Here is a 12,500-nt window from a genome sequence, read left to right as displayed (position 1 = left end):
TAATCTGTGTGTGTGTGTGTGTGTGTGTGTGGATGATAAATGCCGTCTTCCCAGTGAATGTTCTCTCTCAGCAGGTACTGAGTTTTGTTCTGCTCTGCTTTGTTCTGTTTTAGTCTTTAATTTTTCTGAACTCCACGGATTCATTAAAACATTTTACCTCAAAAAAACAAAGAAACAAAATATGGAAATCAAAATGACCAAGACCTGGTAATTAAATTATCCAAAAACGAGCATTTTAGCATTGTTATTATTGATCTTCGCGACCGCAGCTAGCTTGTTAGCTTGGTAGCTCATTAGCATGTAATTCCTTTATAGGAAAAATCCAACTGAAATCACATTTACACTGTTATAACACTTTTAGAAAACAACTATAGGTGATGTCCTGTACCATTGTAGTTTGTTGTATTTCTCTTCCTGGTGGATAACTGGCCAATCGTAGACAAGGTGACGTCACCTCCAGATGTTTCCAGCAGCTACAGTGGAGTTGGACAGCAGAAAATGTTTCAGGATGTAAAACATCAGCGGTAAACGTCAGGTTTTGGTGTCAGTCCCTCAGAATCAAAGAGCGAGGGCTTCTTTCTAGAGCCGCCATTTTGCACCGAGAGACGTTCAACAATCACACAGGGAGAAATCCATCGTAGAAGAGGAGAGAGACCAGTTTCTCCACCCACAGGAGCAGGAGAGAGACCAGAATGCACTGCAGCTACAAGACCAGACGCGGCTGCAACCATTGCCATGAACAAGTTGGCTAGCTAGCTATACTTATATAACCATATGTTCTCCTTTTAATTGAAAGGAACAATTACTCTCTGGGTCACTGTTAGCTCAGAGGCGCCTGGACAGCAGCGAGCGTTACCTGTTCACTTCTTCCACCATGTTTCACACAGCTAGACTGGGTCATCTTTAGACGAGAAGGTCGCAAGTTTGCATCTCCATTTTTTCTCCAATTATGTAGCATGAGAATTGATGATGTGAGTGTGTGAATGTGGCCAAATGTGTCTCTGATCTTCAGTGTGTCTGGTTTATTTACACTTGGATTTTCATGTTTTAGCTCAGTCTGAACACAAACTGAACACCCAGGATGCATGTTGATGCTAGCTGCAAAGGGGGTCTGAGGTGCGTGTGTGTGTGTGTGTGTGTGTGTGTGTGTGTGATGGAGGTAAGAGAGACTGATCGATCGGTGTTGTGGTCCTGCTCGCCCCCCAACCTCCCTGCCAATAAACAAACACTCTGACGGATGTTACCAACCACCTGAATTAATGTGTGTGTGTGTGTGTGTGTGTGTGTAGCCATGTGCATGCAAGCATATGTGACTCTGCCATGTTTGCGATTATTTTTAAGGCATTTCTCTGCTTCATTTAGAGAAAACTTGAGATTGAGAGCAGAGGTTTTCATTAACATGCGAGGGATAAATCGTGTACCTGGTCAAACAAGAAGAACATTTCCCGTTGAGTTTCAAGCACTTTATGAAACAATTCAGAAGTTAAATTCCAACAGAAGATTTTGGAATCCGCCAAACATTTGAAAGATGTTACTGTGATTGCCGACATGAAAGTAAAATTCACTATTGAACATTGTTGAACTTCCTGGCTATCTTGAGCCTGCTATTTCCAAAGTAGTGACATTTTAAGACAATAATCTAATGTAATAATGTAATAATTTGTGTTTTTTACTTTTTTTTCAGAATGGATACATTTTGGTATTTTGGGATGATACCTTCCAGAGACACTTATATACTGTATATATGGGATTTTATAAATTGAACGGTTATTTTTAACATAGCAGATCCAAAGCAGCTGAAAACCTCATATCTCCAAACTGTCAGTTTTTCAAGACATAATAAAAAACAGCTTTGTTTTTAGCTTGATGACAATATATATTTGACATTATCCAATGGGTTTCAAAATGGTTTCATCAGCCCGAGGATGGAAGATTTATCAACCAATAAACAACCATGTAATCCTTCAACTGAAGTGAAAACATAAAAAATCACCAAAATTAGAGTAACAAGGTTTTCGATTTGTAGTAATGGATGTGTATTGGAGTGTGTATTGTAACTATAGAGTGAACATATTGTACTGTGGGCTTTACAGTGTAGCCGCTAATGGAGGAGAGAGGTGCCTTCACTGTGTGTGTGTGTGTGTGTGTGTGTGTGTGAGAGAGAGAGATAGATCTATCCTGACTGCTCACAGAGCACCCGTGAGCTCAGAACGACAGGTCCACACACACACACACACACACACACGCACACACACACACACACACACATAGCTACCTGGTGATCCGTCTTGAAGTGGTTATATAACATCTCTATCTGCCCCCCTCCCTATCCCTCTATCCACAGAGACCACACACACACACACACACACACACACACACACACACACACACACACACACACTGAGCACATGTACACAGTAAACACTCTTGGTAACCCTTCATTTTACAGGTCCCTAACAACGTATGAACTATTTCTAATTAAACGTTAACAAAAAAAACTATTACACAGTAACGTGGCTAATAATTATACAACAACATATTTGCTTTCATATGTATTTACGTAGTACCGGACCTGTAAAGTGAAGCGTGTCTTTTTTCTACAATTCAATAGTAATTCCTGTGTGTTCACATAAGTGAAACGGGTGTAATTGGACTATAAATCATACAAAGTGATCATGTTTATTTTCTTTATTGGCATTTAAATGGTACATTTAAACAGGACAGCAGTTTACATTTCACACAAACCAGACCGGGGGATCAATTTTACAAATATTGAGCCGTTCTCTAGCTTTAGCCTGTCCCGATGAGTGAAAGATTATGCACGCTATGAACTTTAGCGCCCGCCTGGGAGCTAACAAGGCTAACTTTCTCAGAGTGCTGGCTGTGTTAGTTAGCTAACGCTTGGCCATAGTAGATTCCAGCCGTGCGCCTGCGTTCGTTGTGTGTAAATGAATCCTCCACACCCAGGGGTCCACGTCTCCGTTAAAACACATCTGTTAGTTAGCTAACATTAGCCATGCCCATGTTAGCTTCGGGTGCTCGCGCCGGGGATATCTCTGCATGCATGTCGCTGTAAAAAGAAACACAAACACAAACAATCTGTCCCCATTCAAAAAACGTTTGCACTGTGCGCTCATCATCATCGACCCCCTCGCCATACAGGGAGCATTCGAAGTAAATAAAACATCCGTTTGATTCCCACAACTATGTCTTCCTGGCTTGTGTTAGCCGTAGCCACCTGGAGCCAGCTTGGAGTTAATGAAAAATAGGTCCTAGCAGAATCCCAGCCTCTGTTTGATAAGTATATTTGCTCATATTTTAGTACGAAGCCTCCTTGTTTTCTGATCTGCTTCTGTTGGGGTTCGTTAGGTAGACGTTTTTTTGTTACTGCGATGCATTACGATAATTACGGTAATCGACGACGGCATGCTCCAGAGACTTCCGCCGGCCGAGCCGTCTTGTGGCACTTGTACGTTACTACAAACTACAGTTACAAACAGGCAGCAGGAGTTTACCGGTATCCACCGTTGTTTGCATGTAAGCTGAAGCTAACTGAAGCTAACTGAAGCTAAGAATAGAATCTATACAGTTATATCATATCGGCGTTTATTTCGATGCATATGCGCGAGCTCCGTCCACCTGACAGCCCTCTGTTCTGTTGGCGGAGAGAGAGACACAGACAAGCATGGAGGTTCCGGCCGGTGCCGATAGCCGGGCGCCGACGTGTTCCCGGTGATCCGGCCGAGATTTCGGCGGGGGTCCGGGGCTCGGATCGGGAGGATCAATGCGGACACAGTCCAGCCATATACTAGGTTTTGACCTAGTCTTGTTTCCTTTGTTTTTTCCCCCGGCCTGTATTTGGGACCGGCCTTTATTTGTTCGTGTCGACCACGGCCCCGGCCATTATCGGAGACCCGGCTTTTTATTGTCTACAGGCCACTATTAGAGGATTTACGGTACATAGATGCCAGAGTGCAATTATTGGATATAGGCAGTCCAACGAGCACTTAAAATTCAGACATTGAACCCCTTAATAGAAGCCCCCACTAAATTAATACAGAGGATGTTTTAAGTGCTCGTTGGACTGCCTATATCCAATAATTGCAGTCCGGCATCTATCTAGTCGCCTTTTTGCAGAGGCTGCTCACTGCAGAGCCTAATGTCCAGCTCCACCTCTCTGGACCTAGTCAAGCGCCACCCACTGGCTGTTAACGTTAATGCAAGCCCTTCGTCAGATCGTACTTTAACCTAATGGAAAAAAATCAGTTTATTGTCGATGTGCAAAGGTTAGGTCAAAGTAACCATAAGACTTGCATGGGACTTTAGATGCTGGCATAGCTAATATTACCTTACTTTTCTCTAATATTTTTCATGATACCACCAGCATCTTCAGCATCGTTTCTGTGACAAACGGCATGATTAGACTTACAAGTAGGCAATGTGAGAGATTACTATGTGTGCACCCCTGCCTTCTTTTTGACCTTTGTTCAGTTGTAGCTTGAAAGAGAGACGATATTGATTAGTGTGAAGGTATTTCTCCAAAGTCATATTACACTGGTAGGCGAAATGTGGTCTACACGAAGACGTAATCTCAACGCATTTAATGTTTCATTTAAAATGTCATAAATATGGAACTATATAGGCTGTGTGCTGCCAACAAGAAGCTTCCAGGACATCGTAATGGGAGCACTTCTATACATTCATGTAAAATAAGAAATTGCGCTTACTGCTGTAACGCGCATGCTTACTTCGACTACAACGGACACTGACAGTTAAGTGGTGTATATACTAAGGGTTATATACTAAAATATTTTTAGAAGGTCACATGGTCACATTGTATGATTTATTATCCAATTACACCCGCTTCACTTTACAGGTCCAGTACCATGTAAATACATAGGAATTACTATTGAATTGTAGAAAATAGACATGCTTCACTTTACAGGTCCGGTACTATGTAATTATATATGAACGCAAATATGGTGTTGTATAATTATTAGCCACGTTACTGTGTAATCGTTTTTTTGTTAACGTCTACTTAGAAATAGTTCATACGTTGTTAGGGACCTGTAAAATGAAGGGTTACCACACTCTAACTGTTTCTCTCACACACACAGGAAAGGCAAGCATAGCGAAACTCAATCCCTCTGTGTTCCTTTGACTCACAGACACACACACTCTCTCTGTCATATGCACACACACACACACACACACACACGGAGCTCAGTGGAGGTCTTTACCTCTGGCTGCTCAGCCTTCTGTCTTCCGGGACAGACCCCAGAGACACAGCTAGACTGACAGACTGACGTCAGCGTGTGTGTGTGTGTGTGTGTGTGTGTGTGACACTGAAAGGGAGCGTGTAACTGTGAAGGAGAGAGAGGCAGAAATTGACATGAAAAGGACATCGACTGAGCGTGTGTTTCTGTATGTGCTCTGTAGGGTTTGGCCTATATAACGGTTTACTGATACATCAAGCTGATATTGGCCCTTTATTAAAAATCTGATATCAGCCCGTCAGTGTTGTCCTCCTCTGATATGATGATATGAAAAGTTTGATTGATTACATATTTATTGTAGAATTGATCAATAACACACTGATTGTCTATGGGAAGCCCTTAAACTGAATTAATTCTAATGCAACATTTTGATAGGTTCATGAATAGTAATGCCAGGTGTAAATGGGGTTTAAAACTCTGCATTGAAACTAAGGATAATAATAATAATTTTAAAAAAACAGTAAAATGTGTCTTGAGTGATCGGAGAGCACTTAAACACGTCAAAATTCAGGTGTAAATGCACCCAAGAGGCAATTAAAATCACCTCAGGAGGTCTGAGACGCATTGTTGCTGCAAGCTGGCCGAGTGGAAATGTTTCTCCAAGCCACACACGTAATCTTTATACTCCTCCCAAAATGTTAAAAACTCACTCAGCCCCTTGGACATGTGAATCCAGCTGACCCAAGGTGTGAAGACTCTGTGCTGTTAGGTGCTGAAGAACATTACTGATGTCAGTTTGCTTCGTAGATTCCTGACTTCACTCCACTCAGCTTCACTCCTGTTGACAGGTGAGACTTGATCACTGGTATGGAGAAAAAGATGGTGGCTTCTTTGACATTTACCTAGGGAGTGGAAGACATTTGAAGTATTGCTGGATTGTAGTTATATGGATCAAAATCAGTGTAGTTATGTGCAAAAGTCCATTTGTTTTGGGCAAATATATCAGGTTTTGTAAGTAGTCGTGGCCGAGTGGTTAAGGCGATGGACTAGAAATCCATTGGGGTTTCCCCGCGCAGGTTCAAATCCTGCCGACTACGGCTGTTTCACAAGTGCAACATGTTACTTCTTCATGTTGACATGTTTCCCAACATAGAGGCATTTAAAATTGACCTGTTGTCGCTCCCCAGGAACAGTTATATTCTGAATCCCATGTGACTATACATGGATTTGTTCTGTTTTTCTTATAACTTACGGTGACCACAGCTTTTTGTAAAGCAGTTGCCCCTCATTTCATGCCCGATCAATGCAGGTATTTCCAATGCTATCGGCATGTTTGAGTAAGTTGTAGTAAAGCATTTGAAGCTTGTGTAAAGTACTGCACAATTTTTTATACATTTGTGAGCGTTGTAAGATCTGGTGGCTGCAAAAGTCCATTTGTTTTGGGCAAATGCAGTGTGTTAAGAACGTACCATTCACACTCTTAACCTCCAATGTCCAAAATGTGACGTTTCCAAACATGAAGGCTTTGAAAATAGACATGTCCCTAAGAACAGTTATATTCTCACTCCAATATGACTTTAAATTGATTTGTTGTGGGATTCTTACATTTGTGAGAGTTGTGGTAGCATCTTCAAGCCCTTGGTGGTATAGCGGTGAGCATGGCTGCTTCCCAAGCAGATGACCAGAGTTCATTTATTTTGAGCAAACCAACGCTGTGTGCAGTAGTCGTGGCCGAGTGGTTAAGGCGATGGACTAGAAATCCATTGGGGTTTCCCCGCGCAGGTTCAAATCCTGCCGACTACGGATGGCCTCTTTCTCTCCAGATCTTCTTTTCTAAGATGTGGCACTGTTGAGTTGACATGTTTCAGTTCAAGAAGGCATTGCAAATTGACCTGCTGTCACTCCCCAGGAACAGTTATATTCTGAATCCAATGTGACTTTACATGGATTTGTTCTGTGTTTCTTATAACTTACGGTGACCACAGCTTTTTGTAAAGCAGTTGCCCCTTATTTCATGTCCAATCAATTCAGGCATTTCCAATGCTACCAAAATCAAGTTTATTCTACTTACATGTTTGAGCAGCCAGCTGATGCTGTTTGTTCTGTGAGGGCGTTGGTGGTGTAGTGGTGAGACCAACATATACCAAAGCTTGCCACCACTGTAAGTAGTCGTGGCCGAGTGGTTAAGGCGATGGACTAGAAATCCATTGGGGTTTCCCTGCATAGGTTCAAATCCTGCCGACTGCGGATGTTTCACGTTCCTCTCTTCCCACATGTGCAAGATGAGAATGAATGAAGCTTCCCTATATATGGGCCGGACGCTTATGGCATTATTGGGTCGTCAATTATGCAAATTCACAATTCTCATGAACGCGCAAGAACAGGTGCCATTCAGCATGTTTACGCAGGTCATTTACGACAGTTTTCTGAAGATACGAGCGTTTGGTGAATCTGACGTGGCACACTCGTACGAGTCCACCTCATGAAAAAAGTAGGAGAAATTTAAGATAAGAATATGTGCAATGTTCTTGCATGAGGCCCAAAGTGACTTTACATGGATTCATTCTGGCATTCCTCAAGCAGCTGACCCCAGTGCTATTCCTGGCCAACGCATAGAAATGTGGAGAATGAGGTTCACCATTTGTGTTTTATGTGTAGGGAGTTGGAGAGCTTTTAAAGGAAGTGGAAAGTACTTCAGAATTGTTGGCAGGAAAGCTTTTAGGTGTAAGTTCACAACCCTTTTCAAGATTTACATAAATAATGTTGCTTATGCTGCCGGCACCTCTCATATCCATCTGTATGCTGACGACACCATTCTGTACACATCCGGCGCCTCTCTGAATACTGCTCTGACTTCCCTGCAGCACAGCTTCAACAGCATCCTATATGCCTTTTTTTTTAAAGAAAGTATTGCTGGATTGTAGTTATGTGGATCAAATTCAGCACAATTATCTGCAAAAGTCCATTTGTTTTGGGCAAATAGAGAGCAGCTTATAAAGTAGTCGTGGCCGAGTGGTTAAGGCGATGGACTAGAAATCCATTGGGGTTTCCCCGCGCAGGTTCAAATCCTGCTGACTACGAATAGGCGTTCTGTCTCTTCCTGCTTGTGATTCATTATGACTATTAAACTGACTCTTTCCAATAATAAAGGTGTTGCAGCTGTATTGTGAATCCATTGCAACTTTACATGTACTCTTTTTTTCCGGCATTCTTACAAGCTATTGTGTCCAAGCAGTTGCCTCTGATATCATGCCCAATCATTTCAGGTATTTCCAATGCTACTAAAGTCAGTTTTATTCTGCTTCTTATTCCTCCTTCTCACATAATGTTCTGCAGTGACAGTGCTAGAAACCACACACCTGTTTGACTGTGCAGTGGCTGATATGAAGCAGTGATAGTTTCTCTGGTTGCAGAAAATGAATGCTATACTGTTGGCCAGTCCCTCATGTTGCTTGTGATGTGAACGAATAGAGACGCTCTGCACATCTTTTATTTTAACTCTATGCAGGGGAACAACACACTGGTTCGTTTGAGTAAAGGTGTTAAAAAAGAAAGAATATAAAAGCTGTGTACTGCAAAATCTATGGTACCTTTGTGAGCATTGAGGCGGTCGCACCAAGGCGTTGGTGGTATTCACAGTATTCCTGTGATGTCACATGCATTTCCTACCAATATAGCGCTTTACCATAGACACAGCTCATTGGCTGTGGCTGCCATTTGATCATAATCACCTGTTAATTTATTACAATCACCTGTTATCTTAATACCAAGATGGCCGTGTGGTGATGGAACAGAATACTGGGATTAGCGGTGAACACAGCTGCTTCTCGAGCATCTGACCCAGGTTTGATTCCCAGCCAACAAATAGAAATACATAATTCTGGACCTTCCCTTACATTTCACACACTGCCCTTAAAGGAATAGTTGACCCAAAAATGAAAATTCAGTCATTATCTACTCATCCCCATGCCAGTAGAAAATTGGGTAAAGTTTGTTAGTCCATACAACAGTCCCGGAGATCCCCGGAAGAAGTATACTGCAGCTTTCTCCAAAACAAATGAAGTTGACGGAGACCTGTCTTCAGACTTTAAAAAATAACAGAAAATAACCATAAAATGGCTCTGTGCAGCTCTCACAGCATAACGTTACTCCGAGTCTCTTGAAGCCAACCGATCCCAAAGTGACAAAGACCGACATTTACACCATTATTTAGCTGAAATCGCCACTCTAGCTGTTATTTCAAAATACATCACATTTGCGCGCACCCCGGCCTCGATAGGTAAGTCTAGCTCGAATTAGCAGAAACAAGACTATCGGTTTGGCCGTTTAGCCTTCAAAATAAAAGCACGAGATTTGAAAATATGTAGAAATACTGTTTTAAACCAATTACTTTGTATTCAATCGTCAAATTCAATAAGTGAGCACCCATATTAATGTTTGATGATAATAATAATGAAACATGCCATAACATGTGCCATTTTTACCTATAAATGCTGCACGTATTACACTGTGCAGAATAGAGACTAAAGTGGACATCAAATTGACGATTAAATACAAAGTAATTGGTTTAAACTAACTAACAAACTTTATCAGATTTCCTACTGGCATGGGGATGAGTAGATAATGACTGAATGAATTTTCAGGGAGACAGAGGTTTACTGTCTTTGACCTGTGAGTCAGAAATCGGAGAGTCGAGAATATGCAGCTTTTCTTTCCAAACAAAGACTACACCTTTTGACTTTTTTGATGCGTGCATGATTCAGTAATGATTCCGTCCAAAACTGCTAAAGCGACAGAGACATACAGAAAATACACACGGGCGAAGAGAGAATGTGTGTGTGTGTGTGTGTGTGTGTGTGTAAAAATACAGACAAAGAATGACTGTAAAGGAGGAAGACAGTGAAGTAGAGAGATGTAGAGGTAGACAAACAGAGAGACAGTGGCAGATGGATAAGGAATGGGTGTGTGTGGGTGTGTTTGTGTGTGTGTGAGAAAGAGACACCCAGACAGAATGCGAGTGTGTGTGTGTGTGTGTGAGAGAGAGAGAGAGAGGTAGAGCAATGCTGACCTGCTCTGCTCGGCTCTGCTCTACTTATAAAAGTTTCAATGTTAATACCCAGCGAGCCGGGATTATGATGGAATAACACACATTCCATTGCATAATCCCAGTGGACTACATGACTGTGTGTGTGTGTGTGTGTGTGTGTGTGTGTGTGTGTGCGTGTGTGTGTGTGTGTTGGTGCACAAATTGAAAGTTGGAGTGATTTCAGAAACGACCCATTTGAACATTGATGAGACCCCTTGCTGTCATTTTCCATCTCTCTCTGCATCTGTCTCACTTTCTCTTCTCTCTCTCTCTCACTTTCTCTCTCTCTCTCTATGTCTCTCTCTCATTCCGTCCTTTTTTCCTCTTACCTCCAAATTAGACTCACTTTGTTAGCAAAGTACAAGAAGTGTTCACGGAAATTTGTCTCGGTGACAGTGGCCACGTTTACGCAAAATTACACAAAAACGTGATTATAATGCGATTAAGACAATAATGCGAGTATACGGCAGAGTCTGTGTAAACACCATACTCTGATTATACTAATGCGATTACGCTCTCAGTGGAAGTAAGCAGAAGCACAGTAACATATGTGGAGTTTATTCACATTAAGTGCGAGTCAAGTTGCACATGTGACCTGCTCATCCTGTCATGTGGAGGTGGAGGGGAAGCTGGACCAAGATGGCGGCGGCGAGGAGATAACAGTTTTATTTGGATGAGACGGAGTTTATCTCACATGTATTGCGAAACGTGGAAATAATGCGGTTTTTAGACGAGAGAAAGCGTTTGAGAAGAAGAGAAAGAATGTAGTTTAGTTAAAAGTTTAATTGAATGAGTTAAACTGAATGAATGTGAAGAATGAATACAGGACTCTGATTGGCCGACAGCAGCAGCTCCTCTAATTCAAATGAGGTAAACCTGCTGATTGGAGGCTTTCCAGTTCAAATGCCAATCGGGAGCGAGTCCACCTGTGATGCGTTTCCTGGAGTTACTCTGAAACTGCTTGGAAAAAAGGACGGATATTTGAAAATGCAATAACTTTAAATTGAAAACAAAATAAAATTTTAATAATGTGGATGTCTATAAAAATAGCGGGGCTTTAAGGAGGGTGGACACCTGAACAAACTCACGTCTGTAGTAGTGCAGAATCATGGCTGCAACTGTTTTGGTCAAATTTGATAGTGGATTTTGGGAACATATCGAAGTAAGGAGTCGCTAAATGAGCCAGTCTGTTAAAATAGAAGCTGTTTGGAGGATTATATACAAGCCGAATTTACCAGAACACCCTACCGATTAGTAATAAAGTCTCAAATAATATTTTCCGATGTGTGTTTTTTGCCGATACACAAGGCAAAAACAAACTGCCAGATTTTTGAAGGGACCTTGGTGTGGCAGGAGCGCCTGCAGCCTCGGGCCCGCTGCTGTGTTTCTGAATGCAGAAATCTCCGCCGGCTGTTCACTTTGTTTCACTCTCTACCATTCAGGAACCTGCTGATATTCACTAGTCACGTTATGCTTCAGGAAAGCAGAAAGACTTACACACATTTAACCTGTAATGCTACCATTGGTGCAGAGAAATACAGTACTGACAACTCACAGTACATACTGACACACTGGACCTCACCTACAGAAGAAAATGTATCACTTTAAATATACACAGTGTGAAGTGTCTTTCTGTTTTCATTTTCTGTTTCCTCTGTTCTCCTCCCCATATATCACTGTCTTTCTTCCTTTCCTTCTCTCTCTCTCTCTCCCTCTCTCTCGGTGGTCTTGTCAGCTCACATCAGTGTCAGCCGATCATGATGTCACCGTCACCGCTGCGACTTCCAGTTGCCTTGGCAACGTCCCTGTTTGGCAGGACAGGCAGACAGACAGACAAGCAGACAGACAGACAGACAGACAGGCAGACAGACAGGACTTGACATTTCTGCCCTAACCTGACCAGGCCGTCTGCGTTCAGGTTGGACTGTGCTGAATTGTATCGCTTAATACATTATTTATTTAAACCGGCAGACAGGATCTGATGCAACTTTCCCTCACGCTCTATAGGCTGAGCGGCTGTACAGAAACCTGGTGGAGGAGAGTTATGACAGACAGTGAGACAGATGGGGTAAAACAACAGAGAGACTCACACAGAGAGGCAGGCAGGCACGTAAAGACAGATGATGATAACAACAAATGGAAAGAAAAACAGACTCAGGCAGATGGAGGGAGGAAAAAAAGGCTGAGAGACAGGCAGG

General features: G+C 42.2%; 1 long non-coding RNA gene and 4 other non-coding genes across 5 annotated transcripts in view; 4 read left to right on the top strand and 1 right to left on the bottom strand.

Annotated features, from left to right (window-relative positions):
• Positions 1-12,500, bottom strand: part of LOC144539339 (uncharacterized) — a 182,224-nt gene that overhangs the window by 62,208 nt on the left and 107,516 nt on the right. The gene's annotated exons all lie outside the window — the stretch shown is intronic.
• trnas-aga (transfer RNA serine (anticodon AGA)) lies at positions 6,232-6,313 on the top strand. Its single transcript has one exon. It is a non-coding gene; the product is annotated as a tRNA-Ser (tRNA).
• On the top strand, positions 6,938-7,019 carry trnas-aga (transfer RNA serine (anticodon AGA)). Its single transcript has one exon. It is a non-coding gene; the product is annotated as a tRNA-Ser (tRNA).
• Positions 7,382-7,463, top strand: trnas-aga (transfer RNA serine (anticodon AGA)). The gene has a single exon. It is a non-coding gene; the product is annotated as a tRNA-Ser (tRNA).
• On the top strand, positions 8,215-8,296 carry trnas-aga (transfer RNA serine (anticodon AGA)). Its single transcript has one exon. It is a non-coding gene; the product is annotated as a tRNA-Ser (tRNA).

This window comes from Centroberyx gerrardi, chromosome 5, assembly GCF_048128805.1.
Source record: "Centroberyx gerrardi isolate f3 chromosome 5, fCenGer3.hap1.cur.20231027, whole genome shotgun sequence".
Classification (NCBI taxonomy): Eukaryota; Metazoa; Chordata; class Actinopteri; order Beryciformes; family Berycidae; genus Centroberyx; species Centroberyx gerrardi.
Note: the sequence above shows the minus strand (reverse complement) of the source record. Positions and strands in the feature narration are given on the sequence as shown.